Raw genomic sequence first — 17,962 nt, forward strand, 5'->3', positions numbered from 1 at the left:
TCTAACTAATCCTTAGACCACCGAAGACCGTGTACAACGGGCCCTCAAATGGCCTTAAAGGGCCCTCAGATGGTCTCAAAAGGCCCTCAGATGGCCTCGGAGGGCCCTCAGTTAGCGTCATAGGGCCCTCATCTGGTGTCAAAGGGCCCTTAGATGGTGTCAAAGGGCCATCAGATGGCCTTAAGGAGCCCTCAGATGACCTCAAAGGACTCTCAGATGGCCTTAAAGGGCCCTCAGATAGCCTCAAAGGGCCCTCAGCTAACGTCAAACGGACGTCAGAAGGCCTTAAAGGGTGTCAAAGGTCCCTGACCTGGCGTCAGAGGGCCATGCCCTTGCGTCAAATGGCTCTCCGAAGGCTCTAAAGGGTCCTTAGCTGGTGACAGAGGGCCCCCAGCTGGTGCCAGATGGCCCCCAGCTGGCGCCAAATGGCCATCAGAAGGCCTCAAACGGTCCTCAGTTGGCGTCAGGCGGCCCTCAAAAAGCCTCAAGGGGCCCTTAGAAGACCTCAAGGGGCCCTCAGAAGGCCTTAAAGAGCGTCAAAGGGCCTTGAGCTAGCGTCAGAGGCCCCCCCCCCCCCCCCCAGCTAATGTCAGAGGGCCCTGAGCTAGCGTCAAACTTAAAGTGCCCTTAGCTGGTGTCAGAGGGCCCCAGTTGGTGTCAGAGGGTCATCCATTGGCGTCTAATGGCCATCAGAAGGCCCAAAAACGATGCTCAGCTGGCGTCCAACGGTCCTCAGCTGACGTCAAGAGACCCTCAAAAGGCCTCAAAGGCCCCTCGACTGCTCAAAGGGCCCTTAGAAGGCCTCAATGGGAACTCAAGAGACGTTAAACGGCCCTCAAAAGGCTTGAAAGGGCCCTCTGCTGATGGCAAAGGGCTCGCACCTGAGTCAATAAGAGCCTTGTCAAAAAACGGACCTGAGAAACCTTGCCGGCCCTGGTTATCTGCGGGACTCCTACACTTACCTGAGTGGCCCCCGTTTACTGAGGGGCCCTGGTTATTGATGGGGTCCCTGGTTACTTAAGGGGCGCCTGGTTACCAGAGGGGCCCATGGTCACCTGGTGGGCCCCTGATCAATTGAAAACCCCTGGTCATCTGAAACGCCCCTGATTACCTAAAGGGTCCCATCACTTGGATTCAGTGACATAGCAAGGGAGCGAGGGGGTACGTGCCCGTTCTCGAGTTTAGGGTTCCTTCGAAACCGAGGGGCCCTGCGGCGCCAGTTGGTAGCAGAGGGTTCGCGCTGGCCGCACTTCAACTCGGAAGGACACCACAGGGCTTGTGGGGGGACGTTATTGGCTCCTATGTAGCCACAATTATCTTCATAAAGGCCCAATGCCGGTTTCTGAGAGACCTCGCCGGCCGCTCAGGGCCCTAAGTAGTAACGGCCAACGAGGGATTGGCTGCTATGGCTCCACATCCGTCTGTGATAGACACACGGTCCACACCAGTGTTTCTAAAGGCACCCACAACGGCAACTGCGAGGCCCCTCGCCCCACCTCCAAGGGACCCCCACCAGCGCATCTTAAGGGCCTACATCGGCGGCTCTGAGAGTCCCCACACCGACGCCTCTGAGGGCCACGTACCAGTGACTCTGAGTGCCTCTTACCAGCCTCCGAGTGTCCTTGCCAGCCTATGACGGGCCACTTTCCACTTGCAGGCCATTTTGCAGGGCCACACACATGCCAATGATGGCCCCACCAGTGTCTCAAATCCCTAAGACCCAGCAACGGCGCCTACATTAGGCACACTCCTCGGGCATAAATGATACTTTTGCTTGCCAATTTTCCACATTTTCTCATGCAAAGACCGTTTTAAAGAGACCCGTCTGCCAGTGAGACTGGACCCACCGCGCCTGCCTCCTCCCATCGAAAGGTCCTGGGTACATCCTTGCCTGAGCTGACCCCGGGCGCCTGGGTGACTCGCGGGCCCGGGGTCAGGTGACCAGCAGGTGACCCCCTCTTGGGCGAAATTCTGGGTACGTGTCCGACATGCATTGTACATAGTCCTGTTGATTTGATTCATTGGTTAAGCATTAAATATAAGTTATAAGCTGGATCTCTAGTCTGTGATCCCGCATCGTATCAGATATAATGACGTTTCATGTCGATGCGCCTTAAAAAATATGCGAATATACGTGAAAAAGGAGTGCTGCTCCCGCTTCTACACATCCGGGCCAAACAGTGACCGGCCCCTGCTTCTAGCCACCCGGAGCCGGTCGGCCGGCCGGCAGTCAGTCGCTGCCCGGGGCTGATTTCTGAGGGACCTGCAAAAATGTTTATTAATGAAATGTTTTACGTAATAAATTAGATGATTAGGGATATGTACCGGCTCTGAGTCGCATTTGAGAAAAAACAGCCTAGCGTAAAAATACATATGTTTTGAAAATTAAGCTGGTACCGAAATAATTGTTTTACCATGCATTGACAAACCAATTGCTCAAGCTCCAAACCAACCGAAATATAGCCCCGTGGGCCGTATTTTTTTTTGGGGGGGGCCCTTCGGCATGGGGGGCCCAGTTCGAAGGTCGTGCCCCCCCCCCCATTCAAAAATCCTGTGTGCGCGCCTGGATGAACCGAACTGACCGTGCAATTAGCACATAAAAGATTAAATAATTCAACTTTCAATCGACCACTAAAACCAGACCGTAGTTGAGTCGGTCAAAGTCGAGTGGTGCTACACTTGGTTGATGTCTGAGGCACCGGTATCGTTTTTGGCGCTAACAGCATGCACATATGCACATTCTACGAGACAGTCTGGAATGATTCACACCTCTGACTGCACACAACCGCTGCTTCATCAAGCCCAGAGGTGGCGCAGGGACCAGCTCGGACGCGTCGCGGCAGTCGCGGCGCCACTGTGCGGCGGATCCGGTGACGCCGCGACAATCAACACGTCACCGATGCTTAGTACGATCGGTGCAGCCCTTCAATTACCGGCGTCGGCGTACCAGTGAAGTCGTGTGGGCGCTCCAGTGAAGTCGTGTGAGCCGGCCGATAACGTCCGGCTGATCAATGAGGTGGCCGGCGCCGGCCGACGGGCGGCAGGTGGGCCTGCGCCGCTCCCGCCACCGCAGCGCCACTCCACAGAACAGGCCGGCGCAACTACGGGCAACGGTCTTGGCTGGATTGTTTAATAGGGTAACCTAAGTCTTTGGTTGCACCCTTAACCACTGATGGGGACTGACAGCTTACACACATGTTCTTGTTCTTGCTAATCGTAAAATGCGACATGCAAGATCGAAGAAAGGTGATGAGGAATAACAGGGTAGTCATCTGAAGTGAGCTCCTTCGAGACGCTTGCCCATGACCGGGGATATCAGTCCTTCTGGAACTACAACTCCAGGGAACTTCAGATCCGGGTACCAGAAAATCTATCAGAAACCTTCAATAAGAACACACTTCTTGCATTTACATTCCCACCTAGGAATCTCCACCAAATTGAAGGTCTTCCCAGGACTTATAATCCCTAAACTAAGAAGCCGCAGACCTGTCGAACTACTGGATCACAAGGAGAGGATCGCCCATCAGAACGGCAAGGGAGCGTTTCCATTTTTCGAGGAGGTACCGTGGCGAACAAGGGCTTGGCCACGTGCACACGCTGGGGCATCCCCACCGTGTGTCTATGTGTGTCACGAAGCAAGGAATTTCCATACCGGTCCATTATACGCCGACTGCCACTGTCTGTCGTCGGTGCATGGCCGGGCAGTCACGCTCCGCTGTTGGTTCTTGCAGTTCAGGTTTGGTGATCGCTCCAGGTGCTCAGGTCCAGCTGCTCTCTGCTGAATTGTCTATCAACAGAGTCCATAAGACATGTCGTCCCTGTATGCAGTGCCAACTGGACAGAGACGAAACCTGCCATCCCGCTGACCCAGACACAAAGCCCACGGCCCACGGGCCTTCATTAGCCAGCCGGTATGGATATTGGATACAATCTGGCGTCAAATAAATTACTCACAAGTCATGCACCACCTGCTATTACGTAAGTATCATCTTCCCATGAAAACATCACCGTCAAACCGGGGTTCTTTTATTATGCCAGAGACAGTTCCTATTTCACGCTGATCTTGGCTGATATTTGCAAATACCTCAGTGACAGCATCGCTTCTTCTACCCAGACATTCATACAGTGCAACCAATCAACTCCACAAAACTGGCGGTTTTCAGTTATCATATTTCAAGTTAAATTCCTCCAACTTCAACTGAATGCGCTCCAGAATGAGTTGTGGACGCTGGGGGAGCAGCGGCCTGTGTCTGTCCCCGGTGACATCCATGCCACCTCATCCCCTCCGACCGGCGGCACGGAGGGCGCGGGGAACGTGCCACCGCTGTCACACCGGTTCACCCTGCAACTGCCACTGTCCAGTGCACTCGTGCGCGCCAGCCAGCGAGCCGAGAAGCCGGACAATGCGTCCGGCAGCCGCACGCTGCCACCTCAGAAAGGGCATGCATTAGTCGATTGTCAATCAGATAGCGGTGCTACAAGGGACCGCCGACGCAAGTGAAAAATCGGTGAAAACTTGACACGCCGGCGCAGTAAAATGACTCAGCTCACGCTCTGAAAAGAAGCCACTGCGAGCAGATTGTCGCAAAACAGCCAGCGCTCAAGTCATCGGAGCATAAGATTCACCAAGAAGAAAGAAGCTTGACATTTTCAATCGTTTATGTTTGAAACTGTCGCCACTTGGAGTCGAGTTGTTGTCGATTTTTCCATCGCGCGCTTGGTTGCGCTGACACGTTCCATTACACCGAGTCGGGTTTCGGGGCGCCGAGTGACGCTATCACCGGACGGCGTCGTTGTCATTATCTCATTACAGCCGGCCGGTCGATCCTATCGAGGTCCGAATAAAACCGGCAGCGCGACCCACTGTGCGCCACCGCAGTCCGCACGCAGCGCAAACAATCCGGCAGATGCCGACACACTGGGCGGCCAGCTTCCGAACAGAAAGGTGGCTCGACTGGCTTGGACGTCACACATCCCGGAACAGTGAGACTGAGAATGTTGATCATTTCGGGTGACAGTAGAAGGGTGTAGCACGACGATGATGAAGTGAAACAGTACTTAAGCAATGTCTTAACACCATTCAGTGTTGCTCAGTTGGTTTGAGATCATTACCACTCGACCTTGTTTTCATGCGGCGCCAGACGGTTCCAGCGAACTGGTCCCGCCGGCCACCGCTCTTGTTGATCCGTTCGTGATTGTGGGCGCCATAAATGAAGACAATGGCCACGGCTGACATCAGCAAACGTGCCGATCACGGCGCCCGGGGTGGCGTGATGACCCACAGACTCGTTAGCCAGGCCTCCGTGCCAGTCTATAAAGCAGCCGACACGTCACCAGAAGTGACAACATCCGGTGCCCCTAGTGACAACATCCAGACTCGTGCCATGATCGGCCAAACACGGTCAATGGACTCTTGTAAATTGGTTTCTTCTCCGCTGTATGTAGTCCAAAACAAGTCAGAGTCTGAGACATGATGTTCCATTACTCCACAATTTCCATTGCTTTTGAACTTAACCTCATTTCTCAGGAATATATCACGCAATAAAATATGGGTCAGGACAAGGGCATCACTTTGCTCCTGCCCTACACGATAATAATTACACAAAAGGAACATTAGCGTGTCCTCCGATCAACTCCTCTCCCTGTTTGGCTGTGAAAGGCCGTCAACACCCGGGTTTATCTTCGCCTCCAGCTCTGTGCGAGCCACCGCCACCCGTCGGCCGTGGCCATGACACGACGGGGACCACAGTTGCCAGGTCATCCTGTTCACACGGCATGTACGGATCAGGTCACACCCGTCGGCCGTGGCCATGACACGACGGGGACCACAGTTGCCAGGTCATCCTGTTCACACGGCATGTACGGATCAGGTCACACCCGTCGGCCGTGGCCATGACACGACGGGGACCACAGTTGCCAGGTCATCCTGTTCACACGGCATGTACGGATCAGGTCACACCCGTCGGCCGTGGCCATGACACGACGGGGACCACAGTTGCCAAGTCATCCTGTTCACACGGCATGTACGGATCAGGTCACACCCGTCGGCCGTGGCCATGACACGACGGGGACCACAGTTACCAGGTCCTCCTGTGCACACGGCATATACGGATCAGGTCACACCCGTCGGCCGTGGCCATGACACGACGGGGACCACAGATGCTGGCCTCTCTAGGCGCACGGTGTCGTGGTCAGCTAGGTACCCGCCCCTCTCCGTCACGCCCACTTCTATAGCGCCCGTCGAACGGTCCCCCCCCCCCCCCCTATCCCGTCTCCTCGTGGCCGTTCTACCTAGATCCTTCCCCCCCCCGCAGCCTATCGCTGCGCCCACCTGCCATCATGCGTCCGTCTCCTGTCGCTCCGTTGATGTTGTCCTGTTATTCCGTACACCAAACCGAGCACTTATATCGCATTCGTCGCGCGCGCCGCGCGAGAAACACTCCGCGCACCCCTTGTACACCGCGGCTCGGCTCACACTGCGCGTGTTATCGGCCGACCACGGCGGGGCCGCCGCGGTTCTGTTTGTTCTTCTCCACCCTTCTCGTTATCGCCCCCCCCCCCCTCCCCTCCCCCTTCCCTGGACCCCACTGGCTCGGTGTCGCGTCGTGTCACGTCGGCCCGCTAATCACGATTCAACGTCCCGTTAATGCTTGACTAAGAGGCCTGTAAAACCGTTTGACGCCCTGTCCGACGGTGTTGGTAACATAGCGGTAGCGGGCGAGCCTTTTTCTCCACCCCGCCAAACCAATCACACTCAACGCTTTGCATAGAAGTTGCATGACTATTTAGCGGATCACAATGGGTATTGTTTGGCAATAGTGGTGTCGGGTCACACTCAATGGTCCACCTATCAGCAATCGCATCACGCACCCAGGAAATGTCACCGGCTGCACAATTACCCGCAAAGCGTTAGACAATGTCCTGTGATTACAATGTCATAGTCCAGCGACGCGTATGGGCCGAATGACGCATACGGCTGACCTCAGTCATTAAATTCTCCTCAAAATCGTTCGCTCACAAAACTGAATACGCGCCAAAGCGGCTGACTTGAAGTGCGACAAACCTTGCACGACTATCTTGAAACGTGTTGAGCTTTCTCATGATGTTCAGCTCTTAGTTTGCACACTACGGATACACATTGGCAATTACAAAATAAACATTGATGGACATTGGACGTGGCTCAGGGCACTCGCAGGCAACTTGACGCGTCAAACTGACTGCGTATTTTCTGCTATAACGACCCAAGAGCAGTGGATACCTGATAGTCGCAATGTTCTTGTTCAATGTCTCTACAGTTGGTTCATAGCCAGTTCAGCGATCGCGAGTAAAACCTGGTAATGGCTTGCGGCAGTTCAAATCTAGGAAATATTCCACTAACCATCTATCAATCTCCCAGCGCATACTACTAAGAGGCCAGCACGCATTGATTGCGAATAAAAGTGAGTCCTTTTTTAACCTGTTGCAGGTAAAAAGAAAATTAACAGTCCAATCTCAGAGGACAACCGTGAAACAATAATCAGTCTTCAATCCTCGCACTGTGTCCGGTCAGGTGATCAAACACCTTGCCTGCACAGTGCACTGTTATCTTATCGCGACTGGGCTTCATTTAATCGCAGAACAGGATGAAGAGGACAGTCATTCTTAGAAAGCTCTCAATCCACATGCCTGGCATTTTTATCATCATGCAACTTTGATTGAAAGCAACAGCAATGGAAAAGTACACTAACAGTTAAAAATTTCAAAGTCTGGTTAACTGTTTCATGAAACTGCCGATTCAATCTTCAAGCAAGCCTGCGTATCTGCCACTCGAATCTTAAAATGCAACATATTCGTTTGGTTTCATAACGCTGGACAGTTCTCGACTATTTTACCCTCAGCAGAACGCAGAAAACGTCGCCGAACAAATATCCCGCCTAGCAAGTCTAGCAAGTAGCAGCCTAGCAGCAGTCCTTAGCAAGTCATGAAAAAGGTCGCGTGTAAATACAGTGTACACGACTAAAAAACTATAACGGACAGAAACAAAATAAATAAATAAATTACATACTAAACGATGCCATCTTCGCTTTCGAAAAAATACCCACTATCCGGTGTCAATTTAACACGCGCACCAACGGGGGTCTGCGCCAACTTCGTACCGACGGGGGGATGACCCCCCCCCCCTGAGATCTCGAGAACGAAGCAAGATAGCGACAAGCGGTAAACGGCAAGGGATACGCACGGACAAGGTCTACAATTTTTACTAAGGTCATTTTCAGGTCAGGTCAAAGATGACGTCACAGGGGTCAAAAAAGTCAAAATGGCGGCGCTAGGTATGGAGACAGTTTTTCTCGAATTACTTTCGAACTAGTCAATATAGGAACAAACTAAGGGCATCATCGTGATCCTCTCGTCAATCCGCATCGAATTATATATATATATATATATATATATATATATATATATATATATATATATATATATATATATATATATATATATATATATATATATATATATATATATATATATATATATATATATATATATATATATATATATATATATATATATATATATATATATATGTTGACCTCGAAAGGTCAAGGTCAAAGGTTGACCTCAGGTCACGTGACCTCGAGGTCATCATGTATATCATTCGATGCGCCTTGACGAGCTGAACACAATGAGACCATCTGCGCGGCTGTATCTTGTTCCTGTACGGAGTTATTGTCAAAAAACCGCTATCCGCTGGTGACCTTTGATGACGTCACATGACCTTAGAGCTGCCCAACAGCAAAACAGACCTCAATGTAGTGAAGGCTGATCGTATATGAGGTCATGTATGGTTTATGGGGCCATTCCGACCCGTTTTAGTGGTAAAAACAGGGAGTTTATTTTTCCCCATTGTCTTATAATGGGGAGGTCGAGAAATTGACCTGAACTTAGGTCATCGATATCAAAATTCCGAGATAGACAAATTGTAGCTACTAATTACCTTATAACATCCTGCGACTTTCAAAGGCCTCCGACATCTACTGTAGCTCTGGCACGGTGACAAAGTTGCAAAAAAGTAACTTGAGGTTGGGTCATACAAAGTGACCTGGTGACCTGACCTTAAAAGTTAGGAGGTTCAAACTTGCACACCATGTGTAGAATTGATGAGAGAATAGTCGTACAAAATTTCGCGTAGCGCCGCGGTTTTCCCGTTATTCGCGAAAAACCTCAGGGGGGGGGGCGGATATCGAGGTTAGGTATTGATAAATCCTCCATCAGCTACTCGCTTTGCGTGACGCTTTAGACATTGCTAGTTTCACGTTCCCTGCCAGGACGTTTCAGACGTTGGTTAACGACTGATTCAATGGCAGTATCTCTAAACGGAGACACCGCGATAAGAATGCAGACAGCTTACCTGCCATGATAAGCCTGCAACGGCGAAATTAAGCCTCTTAATTGATCAAATATATGTGACATCGTCGTATTTTCTAATGTGTGAAAATCAACAGTTGGAACTGTTAATTCCACAAACTAACAAACCAGAGATTCAAATCAACCGGAAAAATTAAGGTATATTGGATGAAAACATTACAATCGTCAGAACTAATGGGGGACACGTGGAGGAAAATTTTATAAATCATTTTTTTTTTTAATCTACCCAGGGAGTCTCAGGGAGTTTCATACAACCAACCCAGGGATGCAAATGCACCTGGAACGTTAGATATCGTATACGAACAGCGGTCCAACGGAGGGACGCGCGTCGTGCGACGCCGACACAGGAAGGCCCGCGGTCAGATAGCATCTGTCCGAGGTGCCACGTCCGCCGGGCACTGCGTCTTGCAGAGCCGCTGCCACCGCCGCCCGTTCGTTAGGAGCTTCCGGCCGCCACGCACCGAGCTCGCCTGTGACACGCTGTTGACAAGCCGAGGACACGACGGGGACACGGCGTGGCCACGGCCGTCGGCGATCGGCATCAGGAACATTATCAGCACCAGTAGCAGCATCAGCAATAGTACCAGCAGCAGCAGCAGTAGCAGAGCCCAGAGGGTGCCGTAAACGCAAAGTACATCAGCTTGGCGCATGTTCGAGCAGGACCGGCAAAACGTGAGACGACGCCAGGAAGAAACAATGTCATCCTTTACGTCAGAAGGACGACGTTTGATCAAATGCTCGAGTGTTCTTCATCACCAGACCATGTGTTGATGGCTTTTGCGCATTAGCTGAACAAAACAGTAGATAAGTGTCCCCTTCTAAGTTCTACTTTTATGGTAAGCGGCACCGGGCCAATTCAGCGATTATCGCCAAAGCGTGTTTCAAGGCCAGGAGTTATATCAGCCAACGGTGAAGATTATTTGGTCTAGTGGCAAACCCTTCCACCAGCCATCGATTCCCAGCTAACTTCACCACGGGATTGCCGAGACACTGGCCCGAGCCTTCAAAAATCGAACACCCATCCGAGCATGCAGCGCACCGCGCGGGCGGCGGTTCGATCCCCAGTGCGGTGGTCTCGAATGCCCCAGCTATAACCTGGAAGCTTGCCTGGCCGCCAGCAGACCCTGTCTCCCCTCCTCCTTGATAGCCAACAGACCCAGTCCTTCAGCAACTGTCCTTCCATAACCAACCGGTGCCTGCGACAACCCATGTGGCATGTCCTCTCAGTTCTCCGTCGTAGCCCCCAGCAGGCCTCCAACTCCCAGCAGTCCCCCTCCCCCAGATCCTACTCTCAGCAGGCCCTCCCGCTCTCAGCAGGCCACCCCCAGCAGACCCTCCCACTCTCAGCACTCAGCAGACCATCCACTCTCAGCAGGCCCTCCCACCCTCAGAAGGTCCCCACCCCCATGGAAGACTCTCCTCCCACGGCGGTTTTTGCATCCCTTCCCGTACGACAGCCCCTACGCTCCTCCCTCGCGGCCCTACACACCGGCAGCCCAGGTGTGACGGCAGGCCCACATCACCCCGGATCGGGCGCGCGACGGCGCCACCCGGAACACCTGTCGGTGACGGCGATCGCCATCGGCGCTGCAGAGTCACACAGGTGTGACGCGGGCCGGCGGCCGTCGTGACGCGCCTCGCTCGATGGCGACCATTGTGACGCGTCGCGCCGGCTGCCGGCCGCGGGGGCGGACACGGCCCGCCGCCGACCGCCAGTGGTAGCTGCCAAGTTTAGGGTTCAAGTGCGGGAGTGAAGTCCTGGCGAGTGGCACAGCGCCATATATCGGCTTTTCCCAGACAATCCTACACGTGATAAGGCCGATAAGCAGCAAATATCTAGTCTAATCACCGCTGCGAAAGGTTCCGATTGGTACCTTCAGTCCTTTTGCTTTCCACCAGACGGAGCTAGAGCGGAGAGGTCCTTCTGTTTCATGAAACCATCTCGGGTCGGGGACGGGCAGACGGCGCTGAACGATAAATTGGCCTTGGAAAGTGTGATGGCCTCTAGAATAGGTATCGACTTCCATATGGACCCACAGGTCTCTGCACGTGCAATGGACCCAAACCTACAGATAACTAAGTTATCCAGGGCTCCGAGGGCATAGACGTGGGCTCAGAACAGCATGGGCTCACACGGATCTCACCATATTTATTCTTTCTTTGAGCTGCAGCCATTCAACAGATGGAATGGGTTTAAATGTAACTCAAAGGTAGCTTGCAACGCAGCTCAAGCATTTCTGTCTTCAAGTTTGCAGCACAAACACAGAGGATGGAAAACAATCTTGATGATACCACTCTCAGACAAACCAACAACAGAAGATGAGTCAACAAAATTCCACAGCAACACAGGTAGGTATGAGAAATGAGGCATGAGGTAAAAGGCAAATGGAACTATTGAGACTTTTGGTCTTGACCAGCTGAAAAGAAAAAAATACCAAGTAGATTAGTTTTCAGTATGCATGCTGGTGGTGGTTTGGCAAGAGAAGACTCACCTTAATACAGAGGCGAGGACTTCAGCAGCAGAGGCCAAGGCAGGATTCGTTCAGCACTTGATCTGGAAAACGGGGGGGGGGGGAGTTGTACTGGTGCCTAAGAGCAATCAACATGTACTGCACAAATTGTAAAATTGCTCACCCGAGCTTAATCATTTATTCTATGGAAATACTTTATAATGCATCTTCAAGAGTGGTCCAAGAATGAAAGGAAGGCTGATACCCTGCTTAACCCTCGCCCTGGCAGGGGGGGTCGATGCGACCCCCCCCCCCCTAAGGTTTTTCGAAGATAGCGTAAAAACGGCGGCGCGCAGCGCCGCCAATTTTGGTACAGCCTATGGGGCAACCTTTTTACATATGACCTGAAAATTTCAGGTCCGGGTGACTTTGGGTCAGGTCACCAGGTCAGAAAAACCGGTACAAGGTTCATGGTCAAATTTCAATTTTCTTTTTGCACCTGTCCAGCTCACAGTTTTTTGACTGATTTCCTTCAAACTTTCAGGGTGTGCTAAGTTCACCGAGTTGTATAACATATAGTTCGGGTTTTTTGAGGTCACTGACCTGAGGTCAGTTAGAGGTCATTACGTCGTAATGTTAAGCCTATGGAAAAATACTAAATTCGGAAAATACTGGAGATATTCGCTTCGTTCTATCACTTTTGTGCTTTGAAACCACAGTACCTAACAGCAGGTCACTTGGTGCTTCTTTGTTTGATGTACTTATCCATGGGTCAGGTCAAATGAGGTCAACTGAGGTCAAATGACGTTTTTGCCAATAACTTGGCACATAATGACGCTAGAGCTTAAAAATGGTGTCATTGTGTTCCTCGTGATCAGCCGAATCGAATGATATGCGATATGATGCAATATAGTTAACTTGAACTTAATTGATTAATTAAAGTTTACTTAAAAATTAAGAAAAACTTTAAGTACACTTAAGCAAGCTAAAAAGTATATCATTCGACGCGCCTTGACGTGCTGAGTTCACTGGTGCTTTTATTTTTGCTCTATCTTAATTAGTTCAAAAGTTATAAGCGAAAAACTGTTGACCTGTTTTTAGCGAAATTTGTACATTTATACCCCACCCCCAAAAAAAACCCTAAATATTGACCTAGAGCAACCAAATTTGCACAGGGGCGAGAACTCCGGGGGGCCCACTTACCTACCAAATTTGGTGTTTCTAGGTGCCATAGGAGCCAATCGCGAGGGGGGGTCGCATCGACCCCCCCCCCCCCCCCCCCCCCCCCGCTGCCAGGCCGTGTTATGAAAAATGCCCTGCCAGGGCGAGGGTTAAGGAAGGACCAGCTCGGGTAATGAGGGCAAATGCTCTAGCCCTGATGGCTCCATGACGCTCTCGTGGGCCTCACTCCGACCTATGAGGCCTCTGAAGGCCCCACACCGGCAGCCAGAGACCCACGCCGGCCTCGAGGTCCTACGATGGCCTCATAAGGCCCATGCTGACCTCAGCCCCCCCCCCTCCCTTTGAGTCCTTGAGTCAGCCTCTGATGGCCCCACACGGCTCTCAAAGAACCCATGCCAGTCTCTAGAAGCCCATGGTGACCTCTGAGGGCCCCATGCCGGCCTCTAAGGGCCCACTCCGAGTTCAGAGGGCCTTAGTATGCATAAGGGTTGAAGTCTGGCTGTCGAGGCCTTCCAGGTGGCCTCTGATGGCCCGATGCTACCTCTGAAGATCCCGCGCTGGCTTCTGAGGGACCAGCACCAGCTTCAGAAGTCAGAGGGTAGAGGGCCCCACACTGGCCGGCAGAGTGCCCAAGACTGATGTCAGAGCTGATGTATGCTGATGGTCTCAAGCTCAGAGGGCCCCGCGCTTACCACAGAGGACCCTGTGCTGGCATCAGAGGGCCCCATGCAGGCCTAAGAGAGACCCACATTGTCCTCACTCCTCAGAGGGCCTAAGCTGGTCTCAGAGGACCCCGATATGACCTTAGTCCTTAGAAGGCCCATGCTGCTGGGCTTAGCTTGGCTGAACCATGATTCAATCAGCTTTATCCCTTGACATATTCAATCCAGGGCAGTAATACCATATGATTGATGTGGACACCAAATACATATTACACATTGTGTACCCACCACCGAGTCAAACCTAAATTCTAGTATACATATCTTATACACAATTTGATGGCCCATGATCTGGAACACAGATGCTTGTAAAAAGAATCCCGATGAAAAATAACAATCTTTATCAAAAAGCAGCCCAAAGGCTTGTTGTTGTTCGTTTATTAGGGCCTTAGGGCGGGGGGCACACTGACTTCTAAGGTCATTTTGTGCCCACCCATCAGCCCAAAGGCAGGCCAGCTTCGGATACTCATAGCATTATTAGATGCTCTATTTCAAAACACAAAGTAGGTACCTATTATCTACATGAAAGTTGATGGATAGCAGGTAGCAAATGAAAAATTGGGAAAGTTAGCCCTTAATATAAATAAAAACTTAGTGTCGAATTGAATAAATGAAATTTCAAGGGCTAAACATGCAATTCAAATGCACAAAGTCTGAAGAAACCAGAGCTCTGTTCGGTCGCAGTTTCTATATCATCGTGCTGTCGGTTTTCCCCATAAAAGGAAGTTATTGCTGGCGCTTCTTGGCCTCTCATTGGTCTGACGAATAGACCACTTGAATTCGACCAATGAGGAACCAAGAAGTAGCACGGCTGACTCAGCGGAGGAGTGATCGCTCACCTTTATTGTACTTTTAGTTAGTTCACACTTTGTTGGCCCACTTTGTTGATCCCGGCGGTGTCATGTTTTGTAACCTCGTTTATTTTAAGGAGAGGTGCCTTGATTTAAGCGTTGCGCTTTTGCACCAATCCTATTTGTTTCACTTTTGTACTTATTTTGTCTTTTTCTGTTGAAAATAAATGAGATGAGATGAGCAGCATGCTCGCAGCCTGCTGATAAATAAACGGGGGGCGAACAGAGCTTAGAGCTCTGTTCGGTCGCTGTTTTTTTTTTTTTTTTTGTCAGCATGCTGTCGGTTTTTCCATACCTATAAGGAAGTTATTGCTGGTGCTTCTTGGCCTCTCATTGGTCAAATAAAGAGACTATGTGAATTTGACCAATGAGGAGCCAACAAATAGCAGTGTGCTCGCAGCCTGCTGATAAAAAGCTGCGACCAAACAGGGTCCTTGTCTGCAAATTGCCATCCTGGGGGTGGATGATAAATACAGATGCATGTCAGTCGGGGAAACTATGGTAAAATCTGCTATTTTTAGCAGTCTGCTATTTTTAACAGAAATCTGCCAAAAATGGGTATGCATGTGACGTCATCGTACCCAAATATAGCAGATTTGGGTACGGCCCCATACAAAAGCAGATCTACACCCTAATTGAAGCAAATGCGCATCAAATGCCTGGCAGATTCATGATGAGAATAGTGCTGAGAGTGATCTCTGCTATTTTTGTTCAGATCCTACTATTTTCAAATTCATTATTTGAAAATAGTCGGATCTGAACAAAAATATCAGAGGACATTCTCACTTCTCAGCACTATTCTAATCATGAATCTGCCAGGCATTTGATGCGCATTTGCTTCAATTAGGGTGCAGATCTGCTTTTGTATGGGGCCGTACCCAAATCTGCCATATTTGGGTACGATGACGTCACATGCATACCCATTTTTGGCAGATTTCTGTTAAAAATAGCAGACTGCTAAAAATAGCAGATTTTACCATAGTTTCCCCGACTGATGTGGACAGTTCAGGCAGTCCATCTTGAAATATGAATTCATCAAGCATAGTGAAGGCAGACTTCAAGATTGAGATGGAGCAATAGTCCAAAACTACCAGCACTCAGCAGGCATCTGATTTTACCATTTACTGTCCAAGAATTGCTTGCAGCCTTGCTTGACAGGTTTCACTTGCACAGTATTTCGTTGCTCGTGTTTCTTTGTCACTCACCTGGTGCACTGCACAGACCAGGTGAAGCTGACTAATTAGCAGCTAAAAGAAGCACTAGTAAACTGGTAGCTTGCTGATATAAGAGCATTCAAACAGCATTCAGATAGCATGATCTCAAATTTTTAATTTCTCATGATAACAGTGTTTGTAGATATAAAACTTTATCGGAATTCACTGGGATTGTATTGCGTATGCAAGTCCAAATATTTCGGCCAATATTGTTTGGCCTTGGTCACTGGACAACTAAAATAACCCTATAAGTATAGCTCACATTGCAGCGATACCCAAAATTCTAAATTAAATTCACAGACAAAAAATTCAAATCCCCGCGCGCTATCAACCATGTAGGAGATTCCAAGTTAAGAATATCTAGATACACTCACTATTTCCTATCAAAGTATGCTGTAAATTTAACTATAAAATACATACAAACACACAGACAAGAAGTTATACACAGAACACAATCGGCGTCATTAGTTTTTAATTCAGTCCACTCATACTAAAGAGATGAGAGGAACGAATCTCATCTTGCGTTTTTTAGAGGCAAATCCCAAATTGGGCTCAGTGCAAATTTTCCAACACCTCTGTTCATATCTGGATCCTTCTCTTTTATTTCGATGGCCTCGCGCACTGTCCTCTTCCTCCAATCACTGACATAGGCGAAAAATATGACTCTAAAACAGTGTTTATCATCCATTTAGAGCCATCAATGAGAATCCATTTCAACTTATTTCTTCTCTTCCATAGGTGTGCATAAAAGTTCCACATTTTAGAAAAATTACCTACACAAGAAAAACAATTAAAACTTTAAAACATGCTTGCAACTTGCAATCAACAATAATACTACAGCATTGAGAATGGATACAACTCCGAGATCCAAGATAAATACAAAACAAAAAGCTGGCAGCTGATGTACCATTATTAACTACTACTTACTAATACATTTCTAGATCTAGCAAGCTTGAACACCTACCTAGTATTTAGAAAACTACATTCCAATGAAACCAAAACTACGTTAATACTGAAACCATAAAGTCAATGTTACCATGACACTTACAAGCAGCTTTTACATTATTGAGCTTCAGCTGAACTTCAGAAATATTCAGACCATACCGTACCACACCATACCATACCCCCTAACATATTCTGAAATTGTGTAGGCCACTGGGCCTGACTGTGACAGTGACTGTCTCGTTCTCATCGAGCAGTGCATAGATCATTCAGGAATTCTGCTTGCACAAATAGTTAATAATAACTGGAACCTTTTGCTCATAACTAAAGTACGCCAAAAACAAATCCGAAATTGAAATAGGTACATTTTCCGTGCTGGATCTTCCTCAGTGGAATCGACAATAATTATAATCTGAAAAATGAATCATGCCAAAAAAAAACGTTTCAAATCATTCAATCAGGAATTTTTTGGAAACAAAGACTTAAAATAAAACTTACGATGACATGCGGGCGGTAATAACATCAGGAAGGCTGATATGACACCCTCACTTATGAAAACTAATTGGTAATTGCCTCGTTGTTGTTGTTGTTGAAGAGTTAGGGCGCGCAGCAGCTTGGCAGGTAATTGCCTCAATTACTAAACGGCCACTTTTTTTTTTTTTTTTTTTTTTTTTTTTAGTGGCCACAACTTTCGTTTTTAGCCTCGCGAGGAGGTAGGCAAGCCGGGCCCATGAAGTGAGCCCGGTGGCCACTTTGTGCAGACAAAATGGGGAAACCCACACATATGCAACTTGGAGTAGCAAGGGGAGGAATTACAAGCGCCTCTTCACATTGGCCTAATAAAGGGGCGGGGAGGTTTACGTTCCATATGTGTGGGGAAAACCCCATTATTTACGTTACGACGTTTCAAAACCGCATTGTTTACATTTGTCGACCAATGGCCGCGCCATTTACGCGCCATGGACAGCTGATCGTCTCAAGTACTTTTATATTTCATTTTACAATGACTAGAAAGAGAGATTTAATGAGAATATTACTTCATTGCTGTTGTGAACCTACGAATGGAAAAAAGAATCATTTTATTATTTACGTAGCAAAAGCACATTCTCAACTCTATGCTGTTGATTCACGTTACTCTAGCGACTAAAAATGAAAACTAGGGATATCTGAACGATTGTTGAGAACTCTACTTTGTAAAA

At 49.1% G+C, this 17,962-nt stretch overlaps 1 protein-coding gene across 1 annotated transcript in view; it reads right to left on the minus strand.

Moving 5' to 3' along the window:
- Positions 1–17,646, minus strand: part of LOC122370380 (Fanconi anemia group J protein-like) — a gene marked incomplete at its 3' end in the record, with an annotated part of 114,434 nt that extends 96,788 nt beyond the window's left edge. The window contains exons 1-2 of the mRNA XM_043345930.1: positions 17,262–17,646; positions 11,898–11,959 (exon numbers count right to left, since the gene is read on the minus strand). The remainder of the gene's footprint in view (positions 1–11,897; positions 11,960–17,261) is intronic.
- Positions 17,647–17,962: the final 316 nt, after the last annotated feature.

Source organism: Amphibalanus amphitrite, unplaced genomic scaffold (assembly GCF_019059575.1).
Source record: "Amphibalanus amphitrite isolate SeventyFive unplaced genomic scaffold, NRLGWU_Aamphi_draft 001128F_arrow, whole genome shotgun sequence".
NCBI lineage: Eukaryota > Metazoa > Arthropoda > Thecostraca > Balanomorpha > Balanidae > Amphibalanus > Amphibalanus amphitrite.